The sequence below is a fragment of the Topomyia yanbarensis genome, chromosome 2 (assembly GCF_030247195.1).
Source record: "Topomyia yanbarensis strain Yona2022 chromosome 2, ASM3024719v1, whole genome shotgun sequence".
In the NCBI taxonomy this organism is placed as follows: Eukaryota; Metazoa; Arthropoda; class Insecta; order Diptera; family Culicidae; genus Topomyia; species Topomyia yanbarensis.
In genome coordinates this window covers 195,991,679-196,010,349 of record NC_080671.1, presented here as the reverse complement: position 1 = coordinate 196,010,349, position 18,671 = coordinate 195,991,679, and the positions used below count along the sequence as shown (strand labels likewise).

The following is an 18,671-nucleotide window of genomic DNA, read 5'->3' as shown; positions in this document are numbered from 1 at the left end:
TTCCGCATCTCGAATCCAGTGATTCGATTCGAAACGTTTTGAAGTTGTTTCGATTAAATTGCGGCACTACGTATCGCATTCGACCAAGCGTTCAAGCTTAGATTTCGACTGCCGGTTCGAGCGCAAACTGTCAAATAAGAGTATACACTGAGAAAATAAATTTCTAATTCTGCTACGAATAAGTTTCATAAAACTAACTTTGGTACAATATAGGAATTGTTTACATATATTTAGTTTTGATTTGAACTAGTTGCTTGTTATCGAAATATTATATTTTTTTCTAGTACTCAATAGGTGTGAGCTAGGGTGGGACAAAAATTCGATTCCAGCTCCGAGCAACTTTTTAGGTACCATTTAGGTCCTAGAACAAGTGTGCAAAATCTTAACTTTATCCCTGAAACTATATTTTTGCGCCCTCTGTTTAAAGTTTACATGGGATTTTGTATGGGAAAATTTACTTTTACAAAATAATTCCTCCAGGAGTCGCACATTACTTTCTAAAAATAAATCGTTATGTGGCTTTCATAGGAAATTTAACAAAGAAACAAAGTCACGAAAACCACGAAACGATATGACGCTTGAGAAAAAAGTTATTAAGCAGAAACCGATAGATGCTCTGACGATTGATAAAATATTCATTTTTTCTAGCACCACTGCTATTGGTTGTCCAATTCAACGCAATTTTGTTTCAATTCTAAATCATTTATCTATGCTGCTTGGCCACTTCGTAAGAGTTTTAAGGGATAAATTGAGGCTTCTTTTGTACAGAATAAGAGAAAGTTAAAAAATTTATATGTAATTCGACCGTCAGAAGCAGTGATGCTATGAAAAGCGAAATTTTCATCAATCTTCAGGGCATCAATCGGTTCTTGCTTAATAACTTTTTCCACAAGCATCAGATCGTTTCACGGTCTTCTAGACTTTGTTTCCTTGATAAATTTCCTATAAAAATCAGAAATCTGTTTATTTTTAGGAGGTAACTCTTGGGCGACTCTTGGAAGAATTAATTTGCGAAATACAATTCCCCCATACGAAACCCATGTAAACTTTAAAGCGTGGGCGCAAAAATATAGTTTCACCGATCGAGCTAAAAATTTGCAGTGTTGTTCTGGGAGCTAAATGGGAACCGAAAAGTTACTCGGAGCAAAATTTTATTTTTTTTCATATAACCATGTCCCACTCTAGTGAGCACTTTGAAATAAAATCGATCCAAAAAGATCCGATGTAAATTAATATGCAGAAGCACGATTTTTTTCATACGAAAAATAAATTTATCCTCTCCAAAAATATTCCTACTATATAAAACAATTGATAAAAGAAAGAATCATTTCGTTTCATTCACGAAAAATAGTTTAGACATCGATGATAGCTTTCATGCACCGTACGGGCCAATCAATGTCAGATACATAACTAAACTTTTAGTTCATTCCAAACTTTTTTCATGCATTCTTTAGCTAAAAATGTTTGACATTATGGCTGAACGTAATATTTACTCCAAGTTATGAGCTTTCAACTTTTGAACATTTTTCAATCGCTGATAGCTCGGAAAATATTCGATGCATGGAAAAAATATTAAATATAAAAAGTAGCATTTTCGCATGAGCTTGCCGGAAAAATTAAGAATTTCTGTATTCCGCAATTATTATAAAAAAAATTAATTGATTCAAAGTCGGATCAATTTGTTTTGCTTATTTTTCTTTAAATAATAAAATACATGTTGAAAATATTGGGAAATTTTTTTCATTGGATCTCAAAATGTTTTGCGAGATATTACAATTATAGGATTATAAAGGGAAATTTTACATTAAACGCCATGTTATGGGCCTGCTTTAATTGAAATAGCTAATAAAGTAAAAAAGTTCTCAATATAATTATAAATTTTTTCATAGAATAAAAAGCTTGTTTTTTTAATTTGCTTCTAACATTTGCAGAATTCATAACATAAATAACTAAAAAGCTATATCAGATTTTATTAGTTAGCTCATTCAAAAACGCACTTTTTATTATTTAATACATTTTTCCGTGCAACGAAGAGTTTCCGAGTTTTCAATGGTTGAAAAATGGTCCAATTCAAAAAATTCAAAAACTCATAACTTGAAAAAAATCTATCGTATTCAGCCACAAAAAAGATGTCAATTATTTTGTGTTAAGTATGCAAGAATTTTTTTTGCTAGGAATTAAAATTGTGGTTGTAAATCTGATGTGAAATGACCCGTACATTAAATATGTAAAATTACACAACTTTTCGTTCATCAAGATGACATTTTTTCAGTTCGTGGAATAAACGAAACGAACTATTTACAATGCACGACAATGCATCGTTGCGGAAAACGAGTAATGATTTCGTTCATCCTATGATAATTTTCATTCCACTTAAGATTTTTTTTTCAGTGTGAACAAAATTGCAGTTTGTTTTGTTTTTGTTCGATGAGCGTCAAATTCACAGAATAAAAATAGTGATAGTGATAAAGAAATTAACCTAAACATGTTCATAATTTGTACTTAGATTAAATAACATATATAATAACCAAATTGACACACCAAAAATAATTGTTTAAAACAACACAACTTCGAAGCCGCTTTAATATTAGCTTAAAAATTTTTGGAAAATAATCATAGCAAGCAAACTGCCTTTTTAATAAAAAATGGCTAATTTTGTATTAAAATTTTTGTTTTCAGGGCTTTTTTCAGGAAACTGACAAACAATTTTTTCAGCAATGGATGACGAAAAAATCAAAATACTAGTTTGTTGAAATAGCCATTTTTAGTTGAAACAGTCAAGACAATTTTTTATGTTTACGGAGTTTTTCGTGTACTTGTTAGTTAATTATTTTGTTAAAGATATAGCACTCAACTAGAGGTAGGAAGAACACAATCAAAATGAAGATTACAAAATTTAATGCTTCCATAACTTGTAGATGGCATAATTTTTAATCGGTCGGCATTCAAATTTGTTAGTAATTCAATTTTATTAAAAGTTCTTTGTTATTTAAGATAATATTCTGTATTTTCTTGCATTTAATACAAATGATGATACAACACCTAATTCTGTTTAAATCCGTTGGTGTATAAAACTTACATTATGGCTTTGAATTCAAGGTTGTGATATTGAAAACAATTGAGGTATAGCCGGGAATTTAGAGTAAAATATTGTGTGAATCACCACTTTGAAATCAAGAATGATTGTGATTCTATACATCTATCAAATGGTGATTAGACAAGTCAAGATGCCTTCACTTTGCTCCATCGATTTTTTTAACAGTTTTTGTTATTACTTGGTGTATGATAATTTATTATTAATATTTAGCATTACTTTTTACAAAAAAGTATGTTTCTGATGGTGAAAATAGATATAATATAAAGTAGCGCAAAGTACGTGGGAACTTTTTACACCTTTTGGTAATTTTATATCCTCTAACTATTCCGATTGTTAACCAATTTAAAGAATGACATGAAATAAATACACAAATCATAATTTCGAACGAGAGTTTACGTAACGCAATGAGGAATGAAAATTTACTTTCGAACTCGGTTCGAAATACTAGGTCGCTAGGTCTAGTCGGTAGAATTTTGATCAAATTGAGATACGTAATGCCACCCCCTGATTTTGTTTCTTAAGCATTTCCATGAATTTATATTTAATTAAATACTGACAATCTCAATAGGTCGTTTGAATAATTTAGCTGTTTCATACTAGCGTCTTTTTGTTAACAAGCAGATTAACATTGAAGTCTTTTGGACCTGTTTTGTGGGATTTGACTTCAATAGCAAATTATTAACCTTAAAAGGTCGGTAATTCAAAAGAAAAGTTTTTCAAGTTTTAAAATGGTTACTTTCTGATACCATTTAGAGCATTTTTCGTCCTCTCCTATCGGCAAGTAAATACTGTGTACGAAGGGACCCGATCAACTTTCACCCATGTCACGAAATAAGCGCAATGAATCTATCTTCCCGAAGTGTATTTATTGTCCAGGGTGACGGTTACATGGACCCATATTCGTGCCGGCAAAATTTGTACCAAACTCGATCGCATACACACGAGGTGCCCGAATTTGGAGCGTAAAATTTGTCCAACACGAACAATCCGGGCCCCGTCCCATTCGATTGGCCTACATTGCTCGATTGTTCGCCGTCCTGTCCTGTCCTGTGCGCCTCCGAGCTGTGCAAACACAAAAGATGCACGCCAGAGAACAAAACGATTTAAAAGTGCAATAAAATAAAATGCTTGTATAGAACTTGTAAAAACCGTAATTTATGGTTTTTGAATTTCGTTTTTGCCCTGCGTTTTTTTTTCAATTTTCGAAATTGCATTCGACTTTCCGACATGCACCATACATAACGTACTGTTGAACATCCTATTCTCCTTCAATGGATCGGCCGTGGTCGCGTCTCGGATGAATGGTTCCAATACCGAGAGCCGAACGGAGAACCCAATGGCACATGCTGCACAATACTGCTGCACTCGGGAGTGTATTCAAGTGTTTTTATGTGCTCACGTTTCGCTTTTTTTCGACGAACAACTGTGGTCTTACCTCGTGATAAAGCAACGGAGGGTTTTTTATTTGCTTGTTTTTGGACATCACACGCCTCTCGACACTATTCCGTTGCGGGGCTTGGACTCCCGGAAGGACGGCGATGTTCGAGGAGAGGCGACACGACAGTGATAGTCCTTGTTCCTCATTCATTATTCATAATGATTCACTACATTGAACATCTGGTTCACATTTTCGTTTTCGTTTATTGTCACTTCACCCTTAACCTTTCAGGATTAGGTACGGTGTCGGTGCGAGAGTTGGTGCTGAGATGATTCCTTTTTACACTTTCCGATGTATCCTTTTCCTCCTACACCCTTGGCTGAGGGAGAGCGACGAACCACTGTGCTGGTACTGGTTGCGGTTGAATAGTTTTCTGTGCGGGATCCGTTCGAACGAATCTGACCTGGGCTCGGTTGCTGCTGCTCGGTTGAGGGTGATGAATGAGGTTACGGTCTCCGGAGAGTTCAAAAGTGGCGCCACACTTGTCGTTTGCTAATGGTAACGGGCAAGACACCGAAAATTTCATAAATGATTCAGATTGAATGCGGAACGGAAGCGAAGTGGTTTTTCCTGGGACCCGTACGTGACTTCCATTGGCAAACGTGCTCCCGAGGTATGCTTGCTTGATTCCTGCGACTTTCTGGCCTTAGTTGGGGGGAGCTGATGCGGGAAGTTATCCGAGCTGTGATGGCGGGTAATGTTGATCTAGATTGACGTTCGTAATTAGGATTTATGAGGATCTAATGCGACGGACAGGTAGAGAAATTGGTGTTCCACTAGCGATAAATATCAATTGGTGGTTTTGGCTATTTGGTTGCCCAACTGTCTGACGATAAATGAGTATGTGTTTGAGGCGTGTGCTCTGTCGATTCGTTAGATGCTCACTTCGTGTGCTATTATATTTGCAATTATCTTGTGAACGCAGAAGAACAGGAAAATAATCAGACATACATTTTTGTATTTCTGTGGCTGTTTGAACGTTCTGCAGGTATGATTGCATTAAGAACGATATATTCCTATATACAGTGCAATAACAAAGTTTTTCGAAATAAAAAAAAATACTTCTAGAAAGCTATAAAATTTAGGAGGACCTGGACAATTTCGGATACACGGATTATGTATAAGCAATGGCGAATCACGTTGATCACATTTTTATCTGTCGCAGAGCTCTAACTCTAACTGTTCAAAAAGTGACTAAATTCACTAACTTTAGATTGGTTATTCCAAAATGTCAATCAGTTGGTTTTTTGTGATAAAATATTTGAAAATGCTTAAATAAATACAGTTTTTAGAAAATCAAAAACTGCTTGAAACAACGAAAAATGCTGTTGTGCATTCAGAATGCTGCTTACTGGCAAAAAGTTTTTAATCAGTTTTTCGAAACCTGATTAACAACAGTTATGCATAACGAATGCTAATATACAGCAAAAAGGATCTGAAATGCATACTAATATTAATACCTACACTAATGACACACGTTTACAACGATTTGACGAATTTTCATTCATTTCATGAAATTTTGTCTACTTTCTGAATCTGTAATAACACACAAAAAATATTCACATCTCGCAAGATGCATATAAAGGAGCGTCACAATTCACTTGGATTTACATTGAAGCACATGTAAAAATGTACTTCGTTCACAATCATTCATCTTCTTCAACCGAGTTTTATATCAAAAGAGACACAATATTTTATTTCACATGTTAAATCATGTTAAATACTATTATTAGACCGCAAAATACGTCGCAATGTTACATGTTATTACATCCAATGTAATTTTCATTTTTTCTAAGTGTGAAGTTTTGATGTAGGCGTTTATTTGATAAAGTTATAATATATTTGTCGAATAAAGATTCGTCAGTTCGTTGTAACGTTACGAAAGATTGTGTCTAATGCTTGTCGGTTACCTGGAAACGCTTGGATCTAAGCCAAATACAAGCGGATATCTTATTAGAATTGTGAGTTAAGCTTATATCAGTGGAAATACTTTCATTCAGATTAAATATTACTGTAACACAACATATGGATTTGAAATAATTTTGAAAGAATTTAGCGCAAATTTTTTAATCATCCAAATTTTGTATCTTGGTCCATGGATTCAACATATTTTCAAAAACCTTGATTTTATTTTTTTCCGTATCTCCGGAACTCAGTCTGCTTTTAGTCACTAACCAACTTTGGTCGCAACAACGACTTCGGTCGTTCAAAGCAAGCGGTAAACAAAATAAATAATAAACAGTTACTTAGCACGCTTCGTTTATGTGCGCTGGGCTATAAGACTTCTGTATTAAGTATGTATGCATTATGTAAATGTCGAAATGTCTCACCCTGAGTAGGGTAGAAGGGTATAATACGCCCCACCAAAAAAAAATCGAAGAGGGGCAAAATGCCCCTCTTCGATTCCCAGGATTCCTGAATTATCTAAAAAGTAAAAATGACTGATAACAGTATCGTTTCATGAAATCAACATACTAAGTTAGTTTGGTATTTTTAATTGGTTGCAAAACAACAATATACACAAAACTTTCAAAAGAGCTACTTTAATGTAAGCTCCCACTTTTTCCAATAGCATTACAATTAGAAACAGTCGGATTCGATAGAACTATTTCAAGTATCTTACTAGAATATTATAGTTCTTAACTTAGTTTTTAGCTTGGCTTAAAACTATGTGTGTGTAGAATTATTCATGTATTCACAACAGCTCATCACCGGCCAAAACTCCTTACCCATTGTTGTGGGGTATACCGTCCGCTTGTTGTGGGGCATATTATACTTTCACCGGGGGCATTTTGCCCTAGGTGAAAGATAAAACTAGAATTTAGGCATCTTTGAAAAATGTTTAATAGTACTTGTATCAGGATGTTTCTAATATAAAATGAAACGGGTACTAATTTCTTACCAATGTAACAATAAATTAGAGTAGTTAGTGAGAAGATTATAGTGTCGAATGAAGAAATATAGCTATTTTTGCTTAGGGGGGGGGGGCGTATTAGACCTGTTTACCCTACAATGAGTGGACGCTGTTTCATAGCGCTGATTGTAGTGCTGATACGACTCACACTATAATTTATATACGAGTGTAACATAAAACACTTTGCTCAACATACTAACGTGTAATGGGAGTTCAATAAAAAATGAGCATTTTTTCAGTCATTTAGTTAAAAAACAAACAAAAAATTCAACGAATTCGGTATTTTTTATTAAAAACAAAAATATTTATTCTTCAAAAAAACGGCAATGAATACTGGAGAAGGGGCGCTGGTCAGCCGTACGACGCAACTTAGTCGCGATGCTCTCACAAGAGCGCTGGACGGCACTGTCGTCTATCTTCCGAATACGATTCCGGATCCTAGTGGTCAACTACTTCGTATCCGTGACCCGCCAATTATTTTTGTACACTAGGGCACTGAGGGAGTCGAAAAAATCCTCAATGGGACGACCGAAGAATGCGTACCCTCAGAATGATCCAAAGCTGCGGCCAATCGAGAATTTCTGGACCAACCTCAAACGCAGGATTTATTCCAACAATTTCATGATAAAATCCAGCTCCATCCAAAAACATTTTTTATGCATGCCCAATACAGTGGAGTTAAACCAGAACAAACGAAAAGCCCACAATACCCTCATGTTCATGGTCAAAATTCACCCCAACTGCATGATATTTCGATGTTGGAATGGGTTCGACCCATGAAACCACCATAACCATCAATGACTTTCTGGTAGTAAGAATTCTGCTAAACCGCTTCATTATTTCCTTCATGATCCTGGGACCTGGTACCCCCATGAACCAACCGCTCTGTATACCTATTTCCAACAAACTGTCAATTTCCATACTATGGAAAATGAACATCCAGACTGCACCCAAAGTTACATCACAAACAAATGGCCAATCAGCGAGAACGGTTAAACCAAAATGAGCCAATCTTGAATCACCAACGGCTACAGTAAGTGTTTCTGTTACAACATGTAATAGATTTAAATAAAAAGGAGGAAAACTGTTTGACCATAGTCAGTTAATCGAAGAAGCATACAAAAAGACCACTATCTTCGAAACAGCAGTAGCGGTGGTAGTGTCGACGAAAGCGACTGTCACATAAGCAGACTAAATGATCTCCAGCCAGTCGTGTATTTCAAATGGAATTCTCTAAGTTTCAATTGCAAAAGATATCTTCTAAGAATATTCTCTTGTAGTGAAAATTGGCGACAGACCTCAGGCACCTACCGGTTGTTTCGTTTTTGCGGCTAGGTCTATCGCAGAAGACTACATCGAGTAGATCGCGGTGAAGCGGGGAGGTCAGTCGCTCCTAGTATCGTCACAAAACTGGGAGCTAATTGGTTCACGAAACGGACATCAGTACCGAGAAAAATTCCGCCACATTCTGTAGCCCTTCACTAAAGGCTCGTTTCGGGAAGCTATGGGCGCTTTAGTAGTAACCCAGGGAAATCATGGGGCGATCCGGCCTCGTCTAGGCTTATATGTCTGCTGGACACACTTGAAAAACACCTGGAAAGATTGATTCTTAACAGACTGACGAAACGCACGGAGGGTGAGCATGGACTGTCCAAGATGAAGTTCGGATGCCACAAAGAAGTATCGATATTGGAGATAATTCGGACAATGCTCAGGAGTGCAGCGAAAGCATCAGAACAGAAGCGAAGAGGAGATCGACACTGCGCTGTAGTTACGATAGATGTGAAGAATCCCGTTAACAGCGCCATCGCCGGAGCGCAACATCGCTGCAGCGCAGAATGACCATGCCAGATCCAGAAGAGCTACTTCCAGAGTAGAGTGCTGTGCGAGACGAACGAAGTGCGAGTCACAGCGGGCGTTTCTCAGGGCTCTTGAAGATGTGGAGGTGTCTGTGACGGAGACAATAAACGCGATCAAAAACTGTATGAACCGGGTCAAGTTGCAGACAGCTCACCACAAGACGGAGGTGTTGTTGGTCAGCAACTGCAAAGCGGTTCAGTGGATGTAGATCGACGACGAAAGGCACGTGATTGCATCGAAGCGTGCACTGAAGCAATTGGGAGTGACGACCGGTTGAGCTTCAAAAACCACGTCAACTACAATTGTGAAAAGTCGGTGAAGGCAACGAACGCAATAGCAAGGATCTTGCCAAATGTCGGTGGCAGCAGCGCGAGTCGTCTACTATCTAGTGTTTCGTCATTTATACAGCGATATGGAATTTCTGCCTGAGGTACGCCGCTAAAAACCAAGCGTAACCGCGAAAACCTGAACAGGACGTTCCAACTGATGGCCATATGAATCTTAAGGTCGTACAGAACAACATCATCAGAGGCAGTATGCGTTATGGCCGGGATGATCCCCATTTGCATTACCCTGGCGGAGGATATGGAGTGCTACAATCGGAGAAACATCTGAAACGTGAGGAAGATGGTGAGAATCGATTCGATGGCGAGGTGGCAGCAGGAATGGGATAATACGGAGAAGAGAAGATGCCAATCCATCATGGAGAGGTGAACTTCCACCTGACACAGCTCCTATCGGCTCACGCCTGTTTCAGGAAGTAGCTTCGGGCACGCAACGTCACCTTTGCGCCCGGAGTGTGAGAACGTTGAGCATGTGGTTTTCGAATGTCCGAGGCTCGAAGCGACGTACAGGAAGCTACTTGAAACGCGATGACTGGACAACAGACCGGCTAATGTCGCCTACAGAATGACAAGCGACATAAACACGTGGAACAGATATAGATTAATCGCTGTAGGGTTACTTGTCAATTTGGAGTACTTTCAAAGAACCAGCGAAAACGATATGTTTCGTATCCTTTGACGAGGGGTGGCTTCAAACGCTATTGTCTTTGAGCTTTATGATTTTAGGGATGCGTAAATAATGCGTTGCTCGATTGCTGTGTGCAAAATCAAAGATCTCCCGAAATCTATTTCAACCATACCAAAGAAGGAGTTGCTTGCTACATGTCTACAAAATCTTTTAGTAACAAAGGGTGCCACTCTTCGGAGTCATTTCGAGAACGCCGATGTAGACGTGGAAGGAGCCGAACTATTGGTACATATGCCATCTTAATTGAAATTGAATTCGCATATGAACATTATAATCTAAGAACCAATCGAGAAATGCTATTGACGTGTCCGCATAAACAAATCAGAGTGCCTCAATCCACACCAGATTGACTTCACCAAATCGTAACGTGGATGGCGTCGTGACAACTGGCGAATAAGAGCTTTACGAGGTAACCTCCTTTATGAGCCAAAATGAAACTATTCTTCGTGATGTTTTTTAAAACGAAAGAAACAATTTAAAAATGTTCCACTTATGGTGGACTTATTGTTCAATGTGAAAAGCCCTTCGCTGTTGTAGTACCTAATTGGCGATGAAAGTCCCGCTTGTAATATTTTTCTGAAAAGAATTAATCTTGGTTTGTTTAAATTAGTCACTATTTTTTTGGTTTTACATTTCTTACAAAAGAAATGTGTAGGATTCGCTCAAACTTTGAAAACTATTTCCGAGGGCCGAGTCTCATATACCAATCGACTCAGCTCGACAAATTGAGACAATGTCTGTATGTGTGTGTGTGTATGTGTGTATGTATGTATGTACAAAATGTCATGTAATTATCTCAGCAATGGCTAAACCGATCTTAATGAAATTAGTTTCAAATGAAAGGCCTAACGTTGCCATTTGACACTATTATTTTTGATTTTCGATATGTTGTTTACTTTCTGAGATATGGGCGACACAGCAGGTTTTTTGCGAATAACTTTTGAAAATTACAATATTGTCCAACAAACTGCACACCAATAGAAAGCTTGCTAAAATACCTTTCTAAGTAGTTATAGATTGTCTAAATCCGTGCACGAGCGGCGGATATACTAAACATTTTGTATTTTTAGTCCTCGCTTGCCAATTTCCACTAGCTAAAAATAAGATTGTTTCATACAGAGTATTGCTTTACTGGTGTTTTAGGGGCAAAACTAAACCGATTTTGAATATCGGGGTATGAAAACACATCTACGTGATTCAAGGAATTCGATGTTGAGAACATTTTGTGAATTACCTTTATAATAAATTAACTATTTCTCAAAAGTTAATATATAAGTTCACTTCAAAGGCAAAATAATGTGTTGATAAAGAAACAGTGAGTTCTAGTATTTATTCCTTGGATTAGGCATTGCGTTCAATCATGAGGTAAATGTTGGATGGTATATCAATACACAGATCGACAAGTAATTCACCTAGTAGTGAGATAAAAGATTTCTCATATAATTATATTCGTGGCGTCACCGAAAGCAATTGTATGTTTGAAGCCCAAAAATCTAGCGAAAATTTAGCTCTTTTCCTTTTACTACTCACATTAATTATGACAAGAATGAAAGAAATCAATATATCATAATAATATACCTATAAAAATAATGTCACTGCATTAACCATCATTTGCCCCCCCATCTCTCTCTCTCTCTCTCTCTCTCTCTCTCTCTCTCTCTCTCTCTCTCTCTTCTATCGCATCTATCTAGCTATTTCTGTATCCATTTCTAAGTTGTGCGATAATCTGCCAATCTGAAATATTTATTAATTGTAATTGCGAAGGTTTGATAAAACAAAACTATTTTTTGTCTGCTGCTACATCAACGCAATTTTAATTCAATTATATTCAAAGCCTGTATCTATACTATGATTAAGGAAATTCATGGCTATACCCGAAAAATATTTGGCTTAACTGGGTAATATGAAAGTTTGACGATGAAAATTTTCAAAAGAAACATTCCACTATTCGTATCTCTATTGAATTTTGAATGAAATATATGCTCAAAGACTTAAAGCTGAAGTCAGCAGGATTGGTCTTGCCATCAACGTTTCGAAGACAAAATACATGAGAGGAAGAGGTTCATGAGACGACAATGTGAACCTCCCACCCGAGTTCGGATTGACGGTGACGAAATCGAGATGGTCGACGAATTCATGTATTTGGGCTCACTGGTAACCGACGATAATGATAACATCAGAGAAATTCAGAGACGGATCTTGGCGGGAAATCGTGCCTACTTTGGACTCCGGAGGACGCTCCGGTCGAACAAAATTCGCCACCGCACGAAGTTGATTATCTACAAGACGCTTATTAAATCAGTGGTCCTCTACGGCCACGTCACCTGGACTATGCTCGTGGAGGACCAACGCGCTCTTGGAGTTTTCGAACGAAAGGTGTTGCAGATGGAAGACGAAACGTTGCGCAGGCGAATGAACCATGATTTATATCAGCTGCACATTCGTTGTATTGGTACGAACTTTCATGAAAAAAACGGATCAAAGACCTAAAATATCCACAAATCAGATCCAGCAAAAGAAGTCTCCCAAAGTACCCACTCTCGATGGGGGATGCAACTGCAATGTGTCTTCTAACTTATCGTCGTCCATATCTGGATATACTGAGTAGTTTGAACCATTTCTTTTTCACAGTATTGGTCTGTATAGAACTTATTTATCCATATTTTCTGCACGAGAATTCCGAACGAAACAATATGAAAGCTATAAGGATGAATGGAAAGAGACTGCATTGCAATCAACTGAATGCACGGCTTTTATGCTATCGACATAGCCTAAACATTTCACACTATTTACTTCAATGCAAATAAAAATTTTGAAATATCTACCTGTCTCATTCACGAATCGCATTCTCCCTGTCGTTCTCTGTTCAAGGGGCTTGAAAGCACATGCGACCTTGTCTCACTTTACTATATTCAATTGCGTGTTAAAATACTGGACCAGTAAATTCTATTCTGTACATAAATCTTTTTTTCGGGAATATGTGACCAAAAAGTAAACTTCGAATTCCAAAGCAAATTAAACGTTCCAGGTTCCTGATAAATAATTAAGGTCCAACAATAAAGTAGAAACACCAGATAATCTTAAAACGACGCCGTCAAGTAAAGAAGCATGAAAACAAAAAGAATAAAACCAAAAAAGATGGAAGCCCTAGAAAGTCCATTGCATATTTATTAGCCTTTTCTCAGAAGATGGGATTTTCAAAACATTTCAAAACTTTTTGATGCAATGGTTCTCAAATTCGTACAATCCGGTTTATTAATTTTCTTTATTCAAAAATGTGTTTAGCTTCAAATATATGACCATTTCATTTTAATTAATTATTTCATTCCGCATCTTTTTATTCGTTTTGTTCATCTGCGTTCATTTTACTTATTTTATTCGTTTCATTCTTTGGATTCACTCTGATCAGTTTATTCTTTTTGTGCATTTTACTCATATCATTCATTTAACTTATTTTATTCATTGTTTTCATTGTATGCATTTTATTCATTTTTTCCAGTTTATTCATTTTGTTCAGTTTCTTCATTTTAATAATCTGACTACCTTTTCAGTTTCAATCATTTCATCAAAATAATTTATTTGATTCAATTTATTTCTTTATATTAATTTATAACCTTTTACCATTATTCAATTTTTCATTTTAATCAATGCATTTAATTCTGCCAATTTTCTTCTTTTTATTCATTTTATCACTTCAGCTCATTTTGTTCATTTGATTCGTTTGTTTTATTTATGCATTTCATTTATTTTTTACTTTATTCATTTTGTTCATCCATTCTTTTTATTCATTTGATCCATTTCATTAATTTGATTCATTGTATTCACTGGATGAATTAAATCAATTTGATTCATTTGATTAATTTGATTCATTTGATTCTTGTGATTCATGAGATTCATTTGAGTCATTTGATTCATTTAATTCATTTGATTCATTTGATTCATTTGATTCATTTGATTCATTTGATTCATTTGATTCATTTGATTCATTTGATTCATTTGATTCATTTGATGCATTTGATTCATTTGATTCATTTGATTCATTTGATTCATTTGATTCATTTGATTCATTTAATTCATTTGATTCATTTGATTCATTTGATCCATTTGATTCATTTGATTCATTTGATTCATTTGATTCATTTGATTCATTTGATTCATTTGATTCATTTGATTCATTTGATTCATTTGATTCATTTGATTCGTTTGATTCATTTATTTATATTTATATATCACGCACATCAACAGGCCCCAATGATGGAAACTTAAACTAATTACATCTAAAAAACTGCAGGAATCGATTTCTTAATGATATCCGAGACAAATGAAAGTCGAACAGGTGCGACACACGATTGAAGAGGCGTTGTATTCCCGTGATAGCGGCATTAGCTGTTTGAATAGTTCGTCGAAACGGCACTCTCAGAAGAACGTTTCCGCGTAACGTTCTGGACCTTGCTTGGATGTTAACTCGCTGTAGTAAATCTGGAGAATCGATGCGTCCTGACAGAAGATCAGAGATGAATAAGGCTCTTGCAGTTTCTCTACGACGCTGGAGAGTATCGAGCTGGATGAGTTGACACCGACTCTCGTAGCTTGGTAGACGATCAGGATCGCGCCAAGGCAGGCGTCCAAGAGCATACCGTATAAATTTTCGTTGAACGCCTTCAATTCGATCGCTGCTGTTCATGTATTTCGGGTTCCAGACCGCCGAACAATACTCCAGCGTAGAGCGCACTAAAGAGCAGTATAGGCTTTTGAGACAGTAAATGTCTGTAAAGGATTTAGCCGTACCAACAACATACGAAATGTGATTCTTAAATGTATGTTTCGAATCTAACAGCACTCCAAGATCCTTAACGCAGCTCACCCGGGAAACAAGAGCTCCAGACATGTTATATTCAAACTCAATGGGATCTTTTTTTCTGGAGAACGATATCACAGAACATTTCGCCGGATTCAGAATCATTCGGTTGTTTTCACACCATCTGCTGAAAGTGTCGAATTGCTGCTGCAAATATTGTGCGTCCGTTCGGCTCCTAATTTATTTATTTATTTATTTATTTATTTCGTCAATCGATGTAGACTGGTATAGTTACAGTAATGTTTACATTTTTCTTATTTACTAAATATATATATATATATATATATATATATATATATATATATATATATATATATGTATATATATATATATATATATATATATATATACATATATATATATATATATATATATATATATATATATATATATATATATATATATATATATATATATATATATATATATATATATATATATATATATATATATATATATATATATATATATATATATATATATATATATATATATATATATATATATATATATATATATATATGTAATTTTATTATAAATAAAACAATTTCAGCTTTTACAGAATCATTTTCTTATGCGTTAGAATTTCTTTTATGTGTAAAATATTGTGTGAGTTTTATTTTGGACATTGTAAAATTCTGTTGAAAATTTTTAGATCATCTGCATACGACAACCGTGGTCCTTTCAGCTGATAGATTACATCGTTGAAATAGAGAGTGAATATAAATTGTCCGAGATGACTTCCTTGCGGAATACTAGACTTTGCGGAGAACAGTTTGGAGTATGCATCACCTATGTTCACACTGAGTTGACGGCCAACGAGATAGGATTGAAACCATCGCAGGAGTGATCCACTGAAGCCAAGTTTTTCCAATTTAGCGGCTGCGATATCGTGATTGATTTTGTCGAAAGCTGCAGATAAGTCAGTATATATAACATCAGTTTGTTGATTCGCATCGAACCCTTCGGACACAAAAGAGGTTAGAGATAGTAGATTCGTCGACGTAGATCGATTCGGCATGAATCCGTGTTGGTCTTTAGAAATATATTCCTTACAGTGAAAAAACACTGACTCCGCCACGACTAACTCAAAGAGCTTGGAAATGGCACATAGCGCAGAAATTCCTCGATAATTGTCAATGTTTGTCTTATCACCTTTTTGTGGACAGGAAAGATGAAAGCTGCTTTCCACAATTGAGGAAAAATCGCGGTTGTCAGTGACATTTTGAATAGTTGACAGAGTGGTTCCACCAAACCAGATATACACTTTTTCAAAAACACAGCAGGGACACCATCCGGCCCAGGAGATGACGATGCTTTAAGCTTGGATGCTGCTGATACAATATCCGAGTGCTCCACACGAATCTCACTCATTTTGATTCATTTGAATCATTTGTTTCATTTGATTCATTTGATTCATTTTATTCATATCTTTAATTTTATGCATTTCATGTTCAGTTATTCGTTTTATTTCATTCAATTTGTTAGTATGAGTCAATTTATTCTATTAATCTTATAACTATTTCTAAATATAATCTTAATTTTTATTTAATAACCTAATCTAATTTGATTCGTGTATATTATAATTTTGGTTTACATTAATTTTTCTATTCATTTCATGAATTTAAAAACCTATTATTTCATTTTTTGCTTTACTTTTTTATTTCGTTCGTTTTGTTGATTTCTATAATTTATTCAGTTTATTCGAGATTTTGTTCGTGCAAGACTAGAAACTGTTTTCATCCCACCTCTAGTTGAGTGCCTACTTCTCGTGAGTTCTGCAAATTAATCCAATAGTGAAATGTGTAAGAAAAGTCTCATCTCACTGCAAGGTGGATTAAATCGGTTTTTTCCATCTATTTGAAAAAAAAACTATTTTATTTTCATTTTGCATATCTTGAAGTATTTTAAATATTCAAAAATTGTTTGAAAAAAAAATGACAGCTGTTCGTATTTTGTTTAGCGCCGGTAAATGTGGCCAATTACTCAAGTAGGATCGTTGAAATTTCATGCGAATCGGGCATAACATTGATTGTACAATTTCTTTTTATCTACAAGCAAACAGTACACTAAACTTTAAATGCGTTTTTTTTGAAACTACACCATCGAAGTTGATACCACGGATATCTCATGAACCGTTAAAGTAATCCTCTTCATTTTTCGTTCAAAAGCCTACTAAATAATCTAGTCTTTGATCTGTTCTTTTGCGGAATTTGAATAGTCAATTGTTGATACAATTTGAGAAAATCGAAGCAAAAAAACTTCGGTTATAACTTGAATTTTGGATTACCGTTGAAGGCACGAGCACTGATACTTGATACCGCATTAAAACTATTTTTTCATTTGTAATTTGTTGGAGTCGAAGGGGAAAGGGAAAAGAAGTTTGGTATGTCACTAAAAGCTATTATTCAAGTGTGTTTTGGAATATGTAAATACCTGAATAGTGTTTTGGAATATGTAATACCTGTTTTCGAATGAAATAGCTTGAGCAAAAAAACAAAATGGTGTGCAACTCATATATCCCTTTAAGTGAGATATATGGATAAAAAGCAAAAAAAAAAACTGAGTGGATGAGTAAGTAGCATTTCCCACGACGTCATTCGTTTGTGTGGTCGCATACATGTGCAATGTTCTTGTGCGTTCGGTTGTGTATCTTCGAAAATTGAATCGGCGTCTAAAAATTTGTATGGTATATTAATAGGGTATATATCTATTAATTTAAGTAAAACAAACTCATTTTTGTCCCGTTGAAGCAACCTGAACCGACAAAATCGACAACGAAAAAACCTTTTTTTTAACCGTGCGTTAGACTGTTACGAAAATCAATCAGCAGCACTGTACCAGTATTCAGCGTAAGCTAATTGATTTTCATGAAGTGTTATAAGATGTGGAAAAAAACTGTTTTTTTCGTTGTCGATTTTCGTACCATTGTTCGTTTCTAATGTTGCTCGAAATTGGAATAATCCAAGAATTTCTTTGTTCCACAATCCAAGCTAGCATAAGCTAGACCCACTGTTGTCCCGCCTAGTGATTATTTACGCGACCAAACATTCCATAACTCATTTCCAGTTTCCCACAAATACCTTTTGCAAATAGCAGCACCGGCATCCGCTCAAACTTCAAGAACTTCACATGCCAACCGCATTTTACGATGCTTCGCTCGTAATCTAATCTGATGTAAGTACATTTACGAAACCTCACGGGAACAAGTGCGATTGACCCTATTCGCCTTCATCGTTGTCGTCATCGTCGTCGTCGTCATGCAGACTGCGTCAAATGGACGCCAGCAGCTCAACCGATGTAAACACAAACAGACCCCAATGATTTCCCAGTTGGAAAATCTTCAATCTGACGGAGGAAGAGAGAACTGCAAGATGGAGCCTGGTTGGGTTTGTGTTCGCTTCTGTTCACACAACATTCTACGACCAATTTTGAATCATTCTCGTTGTTCCTGGTGGGCACTCCAGCGGCG

General features: G+C 35.9%; 1 protein-coding gene across 2 annotated transcripts in view; it reads left to right on the top strand.

Annotated features, from left to right (window-relative positions):
• Positions 1-18,671, top strand: part of LOC131682567 (discoidin domain-containing receptor tyrosine kinase B) — an 840,338-nt gene that overhangs the window by 20,682 nt on the left and 800,985 nt on the right. The gene's annotated exons all lie outside the window — the stretch shown is intronic.